The 14176-nt window shown below is 36.5% G+C and overlaps 1 long non-coding RNA gene across 2 annotated transcripts; it reads right to left on the bottom strand.

Moving 5' to 3' along the window:
* Positions 1-4063: 4063 nt before the first annotated feature.
* On the bottom strand, positions 4064-13898 carry LOC107310221. 2 transcript variants are annotated; one of them, XR_001553522.2, is made up of 4 exons: positions 13388-13898; positions 12539-12583; positions 10092-10206; positions 4064-5376 (listed from the first exon to the last, which is right to left on the bottom strand). It is a non-coding gene; the product is annotated as an uncharacterized LOC107310221 (long non-coding RNA). The 2 variants fall into 2 exon arrangements; XR_001553523.2 differs by having other exon boundaries at positions 12539-12580.
* Between the last annotated feature and the right edge of the window lie 278 nt (positions 13899-14176).

The raw sequence follows: 14176 nt of genomic DNA, 5'->3' as shown, positions 1-14176 counted from the left end.
ATGCAAAGAAGCTGAGACATCCAAAAGAGTCCTAAATTCAGAAGGAGACTGACCCCCACACTTTCGAGTATTAACATGTATCCACTTCACTTTCCAACATTTTCCAGTACTTTCCAGCACTTCCCTTCCCAATACTTCCCTGCTGCAGACAGCAATTAGATCAGGAGGCTAGATGTAAAAAATCACAAACATCTGAAGTACAAGGAACTGAATACCAAGGGTCAAAACTGTGTCTTGAACTCATGTAATCTAGTTTTATCCCATCTGCCTTAACTCCATGGATATTGTACCATGACCTTAAGTGCCTGAGCAGTCCAGAGGAGGCACCATAACAGCATCACAAGAGCTCTCAGTGGCAGGAGCAACTTCATGGTAGTACCTCAGTCTCAGTCCCCTGAAAGCTGCTCAGGAGACACTCTCAAGGCCCCTGTAGATGTGTCTGCCTTTCTCTATGAGTCCATTGGGATTTATTGTCTTTCTCCTTTTTTTGCACAATAGATGAGTGGCAATTAGGAAGCTGAAGTGCAATATGCTCCTGTCTTGCAGGCAAGCAAAAACACATCTCCCAGGAAATGCTTTAAAAGCAGGACTATAAACAATCAGCTATAAACAATGCAGGGGATGGTGGGGTGGGTGGGGGGGGGGGCAACCATCCCCTCTTTGAAGATAAGCCATTGTTCAGACATCAGTTCTGCATTCATCATGCTGAAAAGGAAGGGTGGCAGGCAGCAGAGCTGGGTGCCCATGTTTAGCAACAGCTGCTGTCAGCTTCAGTGCATACCTGGGGGCAGCCCACATTTCATGACTCATGGAGAGAGAGTGAACACCAAATTCTATACATACTACACAAAAGAGTTGCTTGAGCTTTTCAGAAAGTGTTTATAAATACATTTAGTACAATGGTTGGATGACATAAATTGAGTGCCTACAAGTACTGCTTTACATCTTGGAGGCACAGAAAAGGGAAATGTATAAAACACCTCCCCTTCGAGGACAGGCTGAAAGAACTGGGGCTGTTCAGTCTCTAGAAAAGAAGGCTTTGGGAAGACCTGAGAGCAGCCTTTCAGTATCCAGAGTGGTGCTACAAGAAAGAAGGGGACAGAATCCTTAGCAGGGTCTGTGGTGATAGGATTAGGGGGAAGGATTCCAAACTAAAAGAGGGGAGATTTAAATTGGATGTTAGAAAAGAGTTTTTTAAAATATGGTGGTGAGGCACTGGGAGAGGTTGCCCAGAGAAGTGGTGGATGCTCCATTCCTGGAGACATTCAAGGTCAGTCTGGACAGGGCTCTGAGCAACCTAATCTGGGTGTAGATGTCTGTGTTCATTGCAGGGGAGTTGGACTAGAAGACCCTTTTCCAACTCATATAATTCTACAGTTCTATCAAATATGTCTAGCATTGCACAGTTACTTTATGCAATAATAGCATGCAGAATTCTTCTCCTTTCTGCCATACTTCCATACTTACCTCCTACATTAATTCTTTGTTGTTTACTGTGTTCATAAGGTCAAGTATCCATAAACAGACCTATTATAAAATGCTGAATACACTGCAGATAATGAATTAGGTGTCTAACCTACTGTCCTTCATATTGCAACACTATTGAAATTCACCCAGATATTTCTTAGCTGTCCTGTAATTAGAACATTATCTTCTATGCAGAATGTAGGAACATTAACAACCAAGACTTCTGGTTTGAATTCTCTGTGTTTGTTTGTATAAAGTAAGCGTTCTTATGTCTGCTCTCTCTCTTTCTCTTTCTCTCTCTCTCTGTCTCACACACACACACTCACACACATGTACAAGTTATACCAATGATTTCTAAGTGAGGAGTTCCAGGCTTAGACGTTTAGTGTAGCAACTGAATCAACTTCTTGACTACCCAAAAGATCACAGAGGACAAGAGTGTTTGTCAGAGACAGTTAGAGAAAGACTAATCTCAATCAAAATGTTCACATTAACAGCACCAAAGTCTGCCCACAAAACCACCTGTTTAACCTCACTAGATTCAGAAAAGCTAAAGACAAGAAAATTAAAATAGCAGCAAAGCTTATCCTGATACAATTATCATTTTAGACAGATAAAAATTGTCAAAGCTAAAAAAAAACCAACAAAACACAACCCACTAAAAAAGTTTAACTGGCAGTTCAGTTGCACACATTAGCCAAGTGAAATAATATACATCAAAAGTGTGCTTCCAGGGTGATTTACAGCAATTAGAACAAAGGATATTTTAGACTGCTGGCACACATATTGTCCTTAGACAACACCAGCGGTAAATGAATAGTTCAGAAACGTACAGCGTGTACAAGATTGTTCTGAGCATAAGATCATGGATATAAATGTACAGAGTCTAGCTGTCAGTCTTTATAGCATCGATGCCAGCACACTTGGCTGTATGGTATTCCCTAAGGACCTATGGTAACCAGGTGCACAAAGGCTGTCTCACAATAACCTTGCATCTCTACCTCTCAGTTTGTTCTTAATGATTAGTTAATATTTAAGAGGTACAAGAAACATACTGATTTCTCTTTCAAGAGCAGCTAATAATGTATTGATGTGTCTGTCTTTCTTTCACATAAACAAATGCCTTATCCATTCCTAGCATGGGACCATTTTCACCATTCTACTCTTGTCAGTTTTTCCAATTTTTATTTATTTTTTATTTTTGTTGTTATTTTTTCACTTACTACAGTGGTATTCATACCTTTCTGACCTCTTCAATCAATACCAAACTACCTCCACTCCATCTCAGGAGGATTAAAACTGATTGTTATGTAATTTGACTTTTATCATATGTCTCTTAAGGCAGTAAGAAACTGACTCTCAGGCTCTGACTTAGCTTTCAGTTCAGCCAACAATTTGACAGACCTGAGTCTAAGTACAAATTTCACTTACTGCTCTATTCAGGTTTTGGTAACTGCATCATAACCTGAAAGTTTTGGGTTTCTTTACTTGGCTTAGCTGCTATAGAGTTCAGCTCAAAAGTGACCTCAGTAATTAATAGGAACCAGATGACATTCCCCTTTCACTGTTCTCTTATTGGCTTGCTTTTTTCAGTATGGTCTCTATAAAACCTACATTAATATGTAATGTGTAGTCCATAGATGCAGGCTACCGCGGTGCTGGGTGGCTTTGCAGGCTCTGATCTGGCAAAATTCGTATCGTTTTTCAAGACTTGTTCATCTTGAATAAACTTTCCTTGGTAGGCTGATTTTTATTCTTGTGGTTTGGAAGGAAAGATATTCAGCTCCACTTCAGTCATTTTTTCATCTTTTCATGTGGATATTTTTTACAGTCTAGGACAACATGGTAGTCACTTCTTGAACTTTATTAATATAAGACACATGCATCTTCTTGCTCCTGTAACTTCCACTAGCATACATTTACCTGCATACTCAGTAATGGCACTGTGTTTCCACAGTCAGAATATAAACACATTCTCAAATGTGTAGCTGAAAACATTGGAAAAATCCTTTCTGAGCAAAGCTACAATTTCCGTATATGAAATTTCAAAAGTAATTTTTGTTTTCCCTGTTGTTTTTCTCTTGGCTCCTTGTAACTCTGGGTCTTACCCGGTGTCAACATTCTGGGCTCCAAAAACAACTGAATGGTTTCAGATCTTCAGTCAGAAACAAACAAAACAAAACAAAACAAACAAAACAAAACAGAAAAAGAAAACCCAAGCAATATAGTGTTCACACATTGTTTGCTTCATTATGCCACTGGTCTTAAACATAAGCCTTTAATGAAGAAATGTCAGTTTAATGGGGCATGAGGAATCACTGAGAGATCAAAATGATGAACACAGTCTTAACATGGCTGAACCCTCCTTTTGAAAAGCGGCTTAAATCTTTCAACCTTTCTCTTCAGTAGCCATTACGATTTCAATCAGTAGTTTATGCAGCTAGTTGTACAGTCACTGCACTGGAAAGACTGTGAAAACTAAAAGATTTCAGTCTGTGTCATGGGTTTCTATGCCTAAGATGATTTCAAATCAATGAATACATAAAAAATAAATGAATGCATAGAAGAAGAAGCAGTTCTTCAGTTCATCCTGAGATCTATTACCGAATTACTCTAGAAATTTTATTAATGGAAAATGATTAGAATCAACCAACAAATATGGAGGCATATTACAGTAGAATCTTTAAATAGACATATTCAATCAATTCAAATGACCTTGAAAGAAACAATAGAGCAGCATCATTGTTAAAATTCAGAGGTAAAAAAGCTAACATAAGAGTCATCGTGCAGAAATGGGACCCGTGTTCAATTAAAATAAAAAGAAACTGGCCTAAGATGTGGCAAGTTAGGTCTAAAATTTTAACAATTAAGTATTTAAAAGGTGAGAAGTATGGGCATTTGTTTAAAAAAAAATCTGTCTTCATTCTTGTTTGCTCTACATCATTTTCAGCAACTTTTTACTTTCTATGAAATTTTAAGGTGCCTTAAAAACAGGCAACAGTATAACATGAGACTAAAATATATAATTTCTTTTATTTTTCGCTCTGTAATGAAGCTTTCTGATGATACAGCAATATTCAGTGCACTTCAAAACTTAAAGTAGTGTAGAAGAATATTGGATAAACAAGAAACTGAGTCAACATACACAAAGAAATACATACAGGAAAATCCAAATTTAATCACAATTACAAAATGATGGGGTCTAAATTTAATGAAACTACTTGACAAATCTTCACAGACAGCTTTTGTATTATTATATATATCCTATGAATATATCAAATCCAAAGTGAAGTGCCATTTACAAGGCAAACAGACTGGTAAGAAATTACTGCTGAAGGACTAAGGAACAAAGATGTAAATGCCACTAAACATAGAATTAATTTGCAGTGCCTGCTCTCTTGGAAACCATGTGCAGCTTGTTGCCCTGTATTAGAAAGGGTACAGTAAAACAAGGAAGTGCAACTAAAATGATTGAAGTTATACAATACACATATTGTTTACGTGTAAAAAAGACTAATCTCTCTGGAAAAGAGAAAATTAACTGCGGATACGGTATAGTACAGTAGATGATCATAAGAAAACACAGTTCACAAAAGACCTCAGTAAGTCTCTGTTCCAACCCTTGATTGAAATTAGGTGAACTCTGCAGTTTATGATCCAGATGGCTTTTGAAAAACTCTCAGAGATGGAAAACTTACATCCTCACTGGGCAGCCTCTTCCTCTGTTTCACTGTCCTTATGGTGAAAAAGCTTTTCCTCACATACTAATTTCTTGTTTCAGTGTCCATAATCTCTTGAATTTCCACTGCGATGAGCTTGACTTTGTCTCTTTGATCAAATCCTCTCAGGTGTTGGATGATATTTAGATGTACTTGAAAACTTTTCTTCATTTCTGGGGCATCAATGATGCTGAAATTAATGGAGAAGACTATGAATGATAAGTGATAAACTGTAGCACAAAGTACTACAAACAAAAAATGTTTAGCAAATAGCTTAAAAAATATACATTTTTCAAGAAATATATCATTATAGAGTATGTATAATTGTAGACATCTTCAGACTTCTTCAGAATACATTATCATATTTTTTCTCCTAGGATTCTTTCTCCCAAGAATAAGCTTTTTAACACACAATTTGTGAAGAAAGTCTATAAGAGTTTTAAACATGACAAAGTCTATACAATATATATACTTTCCTGAAGTAGCTTCTATTCGTCATTCTCAAGAATAATCTAACTCTGAACAACAGAAGACATGATATTATGAAATAATGCCCAGCAGACAAAGGTGACAGACTTAAGAAAAATTGGCTGTGTATTTACTCTGCCACACACTGAATCCCTGTCAATGTTTGTGGGCTGCCCATTCTTCCTACTATGACAACAGTTTCTGCCTACTGGATTTTTCCTCAAATATACACCCATGACCAGTTCAATGGGGAAATGGTAAACAAAAACAGTCTGTTTGAGTAAATGGAAACACAAATGTTTAAAGAACACATCACTGCTTCAGATCACCCACACTGAAAACACAGGGATGAGTAAGAAATCTGTTCATTTTATGAGCTTTTTTTGTTGTTGCAGATGCAAGGAAATACTCAAGTGTTCAGGGACAGAGTTGTTCTCTGAAGAGTGCTGTATTCCCATATATAGTGGTATTTATTCATTTGTCCTTAAGCCACCCACAGTAGCTTTCCAGAACAGAGATCTGTTTCCATTCATTTTTCAGAGTTCTCTGCTGACAGCAGTGAAGTTAGACTTCGTGAGAGACAAACTTCAAAAGGTTTAGAGGTTCAAAGCTTGTATGGGCTTATCTGAATTTTTTAGGTCTGCAAATCTCTTGCTATCAGCCTACAGCTTGGTAGTTCAAGCACTTCCTGGTTAAATCCCAGATGCAAACAGAGACACAGTTTGACTTCAGAAGGTTCAGGCCAAGATACGCATTCAAGCTCCAGATAGGCTTAAAAGGGGTCTGGAAAAAGAGAATATGTTAGCTAAAGTAGAAACCAGACAAGCACAGAGCTTTTTGATTCTTCATGAGGATCCCGCAGTAGAAAAATACCAAAACTCTTGTTTAGCCACATCAAGAAAGAGACTTTTTATGTTTTATATGATTGTAATCCACTCAAAAATACAACAGTCTCCACAGATAGCATTTACTTTTGTTTGGTTGCTTTTTTGTTTGTTTGCTAGTTTTAACTAAAAGAGCAACATAAATGTCACAAAACTGAGTGCACTTTGTCTCTTTTCATCCCTTGTAACTAATTTTTCTGGTCTTTCCATGTGTCATGGGTTGTTTTTGCTGAAAATATTTTTGCTTTCTAACTGTCTGCTTATGTCACGTTCTTCGATGGTTGTTCTCCACAATATGCGCATACCTATAATCTCCTTAACAGCATATCATTACAGCAGTGACCTGCTGAAATGCCACTACTTTGGCTTCTAGGTACCTCCTAAACAGCAGTAGGAATTTTGGAGAAGAATAAAACCAGTAATGGTGATTATTTTGTTGAAGTTAATCATTTCCATACTGAGATCTCAGTGATGAAATTTCCCTTTCTTCTCCCTTTCTTTGCTGAATAGCAGCATAGAGTTCAAAGTTGGTGGCTTTTCTGTTTTAAAATTTTAGCTTGCAATAATAATTTCATATTACAACAAAGAATCCATCTGTACTGAAATTTTACATAACATTAATGGCAAGGTATCACCTAACATACCATCTCTGATAAGTAGGTCTGATATCATAAATGACACAGAACATTTTGATGAAGATAATCTCAGACTTCTCGATCTTCTCTTTTGCTTCAGATTTTTGCAGTGGTGGTGCCAGAGTATGGCTTGGACAGTTAGCAACTTTAGCAAGTGGATGTGTATTTCATTGTAACTTCCACAGCATCATTGTTTTGTATCAATTTCATCTCACTCTGACTATGTTGAAGATTACACTGGAGATTGTGTTAGCAATTAAGATAATTCTGTGGAGATGTAGATGTAACAGATAATTTTCTAGGTATCAATAATTCCTCCTAATTGTTTTCTGTAGATGCAATTTTATTACCACTATTCACTGTATTCATTAAAGCTTTTTTTTTTTTTTCCTATCACAGAGTACGTGTAACATGAATTTCTCCCTGAAAAGACATTTCTACCCATGAATGTTTATATATATAGAACATTAGGAAGAAAATCACTATAATGGTGTGAAGGCACTGGAACAGAATGCCCAGAGAAGCTGTAGATGCCCCCTCCCTTGAGGCATTCAAAGCCAGGTTAGATGGGGCTTAGGGAAACCTTGTTTGGCAGAAGGTGTCCCCACTCATGGCATAGGGATTGGAACAGGATGAACAGTAGAGACCCTTCCAATCAAAACAACTCTATGGTTCTATGTATGAGCCAACCTGTTTCAACAGTCCAAGTGTGCCTGGGGGACTTTGTGTGCTCTTCGTTCTTCCAGTAGTGCAGCTTTAAGTTTTTACCTTTCTTTGGTGTTGTCTGAGCTATGATTTCTTACCACCAAATACAAAGCAAGGCACAGTTAATCCCATACACATTTCCTCACAAATTTGATGACTCCAGGAGAGAACACATTAACCTAGCTCATTTTCCAAAATAGTACATAATATGCTGTTCATTGGACCCTCAGTAAAACATGATTTTGAGAGATCGTCAGCTTCATAGTATTCCTGGGAATATTTAATCACTGGTGTACTCATTTCCTTTCTTGATTCTCTACTTGAGAGTCAGCCAGGCAAATGCTGGATAAATATATCTGATAGTTTTTAGAATGTCTCAGCAAATAATCAGAAATTACTAGACCAGCTCTTAAAGAAATAAACCCCAGTGTCTGGCTCTTAATGTATGGCTCTTAAAGGCAGAATTTTATGCTTAACGAATAGGCCAAGTGAGTGTCAATTAGAGTACTTCCATTGTTTTTTAAAAAAAAATATGCAATTGAGATGCACTACACTAGCAGGCCTTATTTTTTTAATCTTCTAGAGAAACATTCTCTAACTTGTAAATTTTCAAGTTTTGGACAGCCTTTAGGTTGCCCTTTCTTTTGAAGAGTAATACCAGTAGTAGGGAGAATAATAATCAAACATAAAAGAACTAGTACATATTAAATGTCTTAATAAATCCCAGATTTTTATGATAAAGATGATGAAGCAGGACAAATTCTTTCTTTTCACTAAAAATCACCATACAGTCAAAATCCAACTTCATATTATTATTATTGTTGTTGTTGTTGTTTGTTGTTGTTGTTACTTTAAGAATGTTATTATTGTTACTAATGTGAGCAGCATTTCATAAACTGTCAGGACTTTGTACACAGTATGGACTATTGTGAGCTGCACTGGCTATCTTGACAATTTAAGTGTGTTACTTTTCCTGTAAACCATTAACATTAGCATTGCAGATATCTACATTCTGCCACATTCAGTGTTCTGGTAATTTCATGTACTGCTTGAAACATCTTAGAGTAAAACAATCCAATGGAAACCAGACAGGTTTGCATTTCTAATGCTTTTAGCTAGATTCTGCCTGGCATATGCTCCCTGAGTAGCTAAGCGGTGTTGAGGTATGTAGTCACTGATTCTTCAAGATCTCAAGTTCAGTGCTGGTGGCTAACACAGTTGGTAGCGGAAACATACAATGTTCTTGGACTTTCACTGTTCTGCTCCATTGTTAACAGCTTCTTCCCACCCCACTCCCTGTCCTCTGTGTTACCTTTTTGTTAAATCACCAGATATCTAAGTTTTTTCTTCTTGTACTGAAATTTGTTTTCTAAAGCATAAAATGAACTCAACTTGCTTTCCAAATATATTTAGAAAAAAGAAAAAAAGATCCCCAAACTGTAAACAACAACAAACCAATACACTCACATATATACACCAAAAATAACCACAAAACAACCCAAAACCTCACTGCATGCCTCTGTGGGTTTCATTGTGGTTGCGATGTACTCAGAGCGCTAGTAGAATTGTGGGTACTGTAATAAAATAGAAATGTACTGAAAATGACAAATAAATGTTGCATAAAGGCTACTCTTTCAGCAACTACTGGAATGTGATTTCTAAATCTTTCATTATCCAGTATCATTTACAGAAGAGTTCATAGGAGCAATCTTGGGCCAGGGTGGAAGGGCTCCTAATGTTGGTAATATTAACTTTGACTGTCTAGCTTTTCTTTCAGTATGTGTTTTTGGTACACATGCCAATTAGACTGAATTTCCTCTATTTGGGCTTGACTAGAATAAGTGACATAAAAAAGCAAAGTTGAAATTGTTTAATTTGAACAGGCAGTAAAATAAAAGAAAAATAGAGCTAATCCCAGGCACAACAATATTACATATTACATATTGTTTGACCATACGATCAAGCCATAAATCATGAACAAGATTGCACAGATTTCCATTGCCCAGACTAATTTTATCCTCAGATGCATTCAGAGGGTATTCATCTTTTCTATAAAGCATGTCCATGCTCATAGGTACTACACTATCTACCTTAAACATGGGATTAACATCCTTAAGTAAGCTTAATGTATGTATGGAAAACAATATCTTTCACAAGTGCTGTTGCAAGCCTTTAAGATTCTACAGAAAGTTTCAGAATACTTTATTGTTTACCCGATGTCCTTGCATTGAGATTCTTAGGATCATAGAATAATCTTGACTTTTTCTTTTTAATGAAGTTTTCAGTCTCTAATAATTACACAGAAAAGCTTCAAATTGTGACCTGCTCCTAATAATGATAAAATAATAATAATAAAAAACAATTAAAAATATATTGTTTTTAAACATAGCACACATTAAAAAAAATAATAACATGATTTAATCAGATTCAAATCAGTAACTCTGCAGTGCTGCAAATATCTCAGTAGTCAAGTTAATATTTTAATCCAAACTTGATCTTTTATTGTATCACTCAGTTAGCTTTGTGATACATAATATGCTGGTCTCATGAAGTGTCAGTAACTTTATCTCAGTTAGCACATGTTTATTACACATTATGATGACACCATTCTGAATACCAGTGCGCTCAATGCAAGGTTGCCGCACTTCAGAAATCGTTGTTGTCAGTTTTTTGGCCCAATGCATTCTACTTCAAGAAAACATCTCAATAACCACATTCAGATCTGGTACTAGCAAAACTAAAATCATTCTGGTATCAGCAAAGTAGAGTGGTACCCACTTCCACCAAGAGCTAATGTGTTCTAATCTGATACTTCTACAGTGAAAGAAATATTAACAGTGCTAGGAAGAGATGCCAAAACCTTTCTTTTAAACTGCTGTTGTAGCCCTAGCTAATGGAATTAAAATTTGGTGAATGCAATCTGGCATATATTACCTGCAACCGAAATAACTATTTCATCCTTTCTAAATACATTCCACCATGCAATATCTCTTAGCATTTGAAACCTAGAATTTGAAACTTACTTTTTTTTTTTTTTTTTTACCACCATGCCACATATAACTTGCTGTTTTCACTGCAGTATCTAACCCACTCCAGGTTTCCTTTTCTCATAGATTTGTCTTCCCACCTTATTTCTTTAGTAAATATCTTTCAGTCATTATATTCTAATTAATTCTCTGAGGTGATCAGAAAAATCCACACTTCCAGTTGTATGACCAGGACCCTGTTGTGATCCATCAGAAAGAAAGTGAGGTTATTGCTTCTGCCTTCTTTGATCATGTAAATGAAGAATAATTCTTAGTTCTAATAATTGAGCCCATTGCTTTAAGTATCTGCAGTGCCCACTAATTTTTTGGTTGTTAAATGATGTTGTAGAGTTATAGAATGATAGAATAATAGAATAACAGAATGGCCTGGGTTGAAAAGGACCACAATGATCACCCAGTTTCAATACCCCTGCCATGGGCAGGGTCTCCAACCACTAGACCAGGCTGCCCAGAGCCACATTCAGTCTTGCCTTGAATGTCATTTGCAGTAATAAACAAACAAACAAACAAACAAATAAATAAATTGCAAAATGGTAAAAGTAAACAATCCTTTTTATACTAGGTTTAATCTGTCCATGTCTAATAAAACCATGACAACACAAAAATCTTCTTTTGAATGATTAGGCAAGTTTTTGAGAAAAGTTACTGTCCTACTACATCTGAAAGACAAAATGTTATATTAATATAGAGAATGTTGAACAGATGTGAACAATATCTCAGCACAGCTTTTAATTTCTCACATAGGAATTGACTGCTGCTAATATTTGGCAATACTATCTTGCCTCATAATGTTCTGTCGTGATGCAACATAAGCCAGAATTTGGCACTATGTTCCAGCGGTTTGCAGCTCTACATTTATCATTAAAATTGTGTTTTGCTGTTACTTCAGGTTTGCCTGTCTCCTCTGTAAGGAGCACTCAGAATTGAATAGGTTTGTATCAGCAGTACACTGAGAACATTTTTATAGTGACATACCATCATGCTCTAACTTGGCTTTGTCTGAAAAAATTTGAAACTTCCACATGCATGTTAAAATGACACATGGAATATCATTTCAGTTGCAAACAAGCAGTAAAATAGGAGAGAGGTTATCTCTTTTTAGGGAAATTATATTTTGTTGATGATGCATACTTACTATGGAACTACTTAAATGCTGTGGTGCTATTTTGTAGACATGGACAATCTATAGGTATTCAGCAACCCCCCGCCTGTACTGAAGTCATTGCTTTTTCTAATCAGGACCATTCTTCAGAAATATTTTGAGGTCATAATTATGCACGGGATAGAAACAAATCAGTCATGACATATATTTCATTGCAAGAGCTGTCTGTCTTCAGTCAAGAAAAAATACAATGCAAAATGGATGCAAAGAAGATAGTGCTTAAATCGAAAATAAATAAATAAATAAATTGCTAGGCTGCAGCAAATGCACAACTCAGTGTCACACTATGGAATTCAAGTATATGGTTAAAACTCCTTCAATTTTTTTAAACAGGTGCAGCGCTGCCAGTTAATTTATTGGACCCCTTTCTTACTGAAATACCAGTTGCTTCAAACAGCTCTCATCTTCCTTTGTAAACAAAATACAAGTAACAAATCTTTGAGACACTTACCACCAGAGATTTACTTTATCACACTTGGAGGAATTTGAGCTTCTGCTGAAAGACAAGACCAGAATCCATAAAAATGACATTGCCTGTCACTTTTGAAAGTTACTCTTGCTCCTTAGAACTAATGGAGTCAAGAAAAGAATATCTATCTAAATGATTGACATTCAACAATGTTTCCTTCAAAATCAGAGAACTTCCAGTCCGTCAGAAACATTCCACAGTGACATCTATCCACTCATAGCTATCATGTAGATTTTTGCCTTCCTTTGCTACTGAAGGAGAAATGCTAAAAGATTTTCACCTTGAAGAGTTTGGATCTCTCATAATCAGTTTCCTGACAAGATACAGTCCTGCTCGAGAATATAGGCAACTTTTTTCTTGGCTTTGATAAAAATTCAGTTTGTAGTCTGATGCTGGAAGATATTTTTTTCAGGCTTTTTTTTTGCCTGCAGGTTTTCCATACTGTTGTCACACATGTTAAATCTTATCAGCAAAATGGATTTTCACTCATCTGGATCAATTCACTTTGTAGAAGTCAAAGTCTGTATTCTATCAACCTATCCAGCATTTCAGGCTCTCTATACTGTCTGGTAGCCCAGATGACTCCCTAGGATCACATACTCAAGCACGTCTACTTTCCATAGCACATTTTAACTTTCTGAGTGAACTCTGATAGCCTGTTCTGCTTACAGCTTCCCCTCTACCATCAACTGCTGAATTTTGCTAGCATGTTTTTAATAACAGTACAATATTCTATGTTTTGGGATTGAAATACCACAACAGTATTATAAAAGTCAAAATCAAATGGTGAATCAAGTGGCAATATTGAGTTAAAAGAAGAGTCTTACTGACCTTTTCCTCTCAGCCAACTTGGATGGCATCATCCAAAGCCAATGAAGCAGCCCAATTTCCGTTCAGGTAAAGTAATTCGTCTTCCTGCTTAAAAATTAAGAGACTCTTTGCAGTTTGGGCACCCAAGTGCATGACAGGATTACAACATGCCCAGCCACCCACAGTGTCACAGAGAGGTTTCATTTAAAAAACAAACAAACAAACAACAACAAAATAAAACAACCCACCACCAACAACAGAACATCTAGCATCAGTTTTAAGGTGGAGAATACCCTTAAAGTTCTACCCTCAAGCAGGAATTCTTAATGGGTGTATCATACACAGGGCCATCTCCCCTGAAAAAGGCAACAAAATAACAGCAGAGGTGGTTCTTTTTGGTCTTTGATAGTACGAATACTTCCAAAACAAACAATCAATAAGTGGCGCTTTACCCTTCACATCTCACCGTGCTGTTTAGCATAGATAAGAATATAGTTAGACTATCTCAGTAAGAATTTATTTAGAAGTTAGGCACAAGGCCTTAATCCGACAAGATTTCATGTTTTCTTCTTTTGGTTATTTTCCAAACTGACTTCTCAGAGCTCCTCACCCTCTCTTAAACACTGTTGAGAAATTGTGATGAAGTTACAGTCCCAACTCAATTTACAGATTTCTCTGTTGCTGAAGTGTTTGAGGATTTGAACTTATTGAGACCCAGGCCTTCACAGCACCTGGGAGGAGAGCAAAAACTTGCTTGGAAATGTTGCCATTTGCTTCAAGACATAAACCCTTCAATTTTTCCAGAAGCCT

Source organism: Coturnix japonica, chromosome 2, assembly GCF_001577835.2.
Source record: "Coturnix japonica isolate 7356 chromosome 2, Coturnix japonica 2.1, whole genome shotgun sequence".
NCBI classification, from domain to species: Eukaryota; Metazoa; Chordata; class Aves; order Galliformes; family Phasianidae; genus Coturnix; species Coturnix japonica.
Note: the sequence above shows the minus strand (reverse complement) of the source record. Positions and strands in the feature narration are given on the sequence as shown.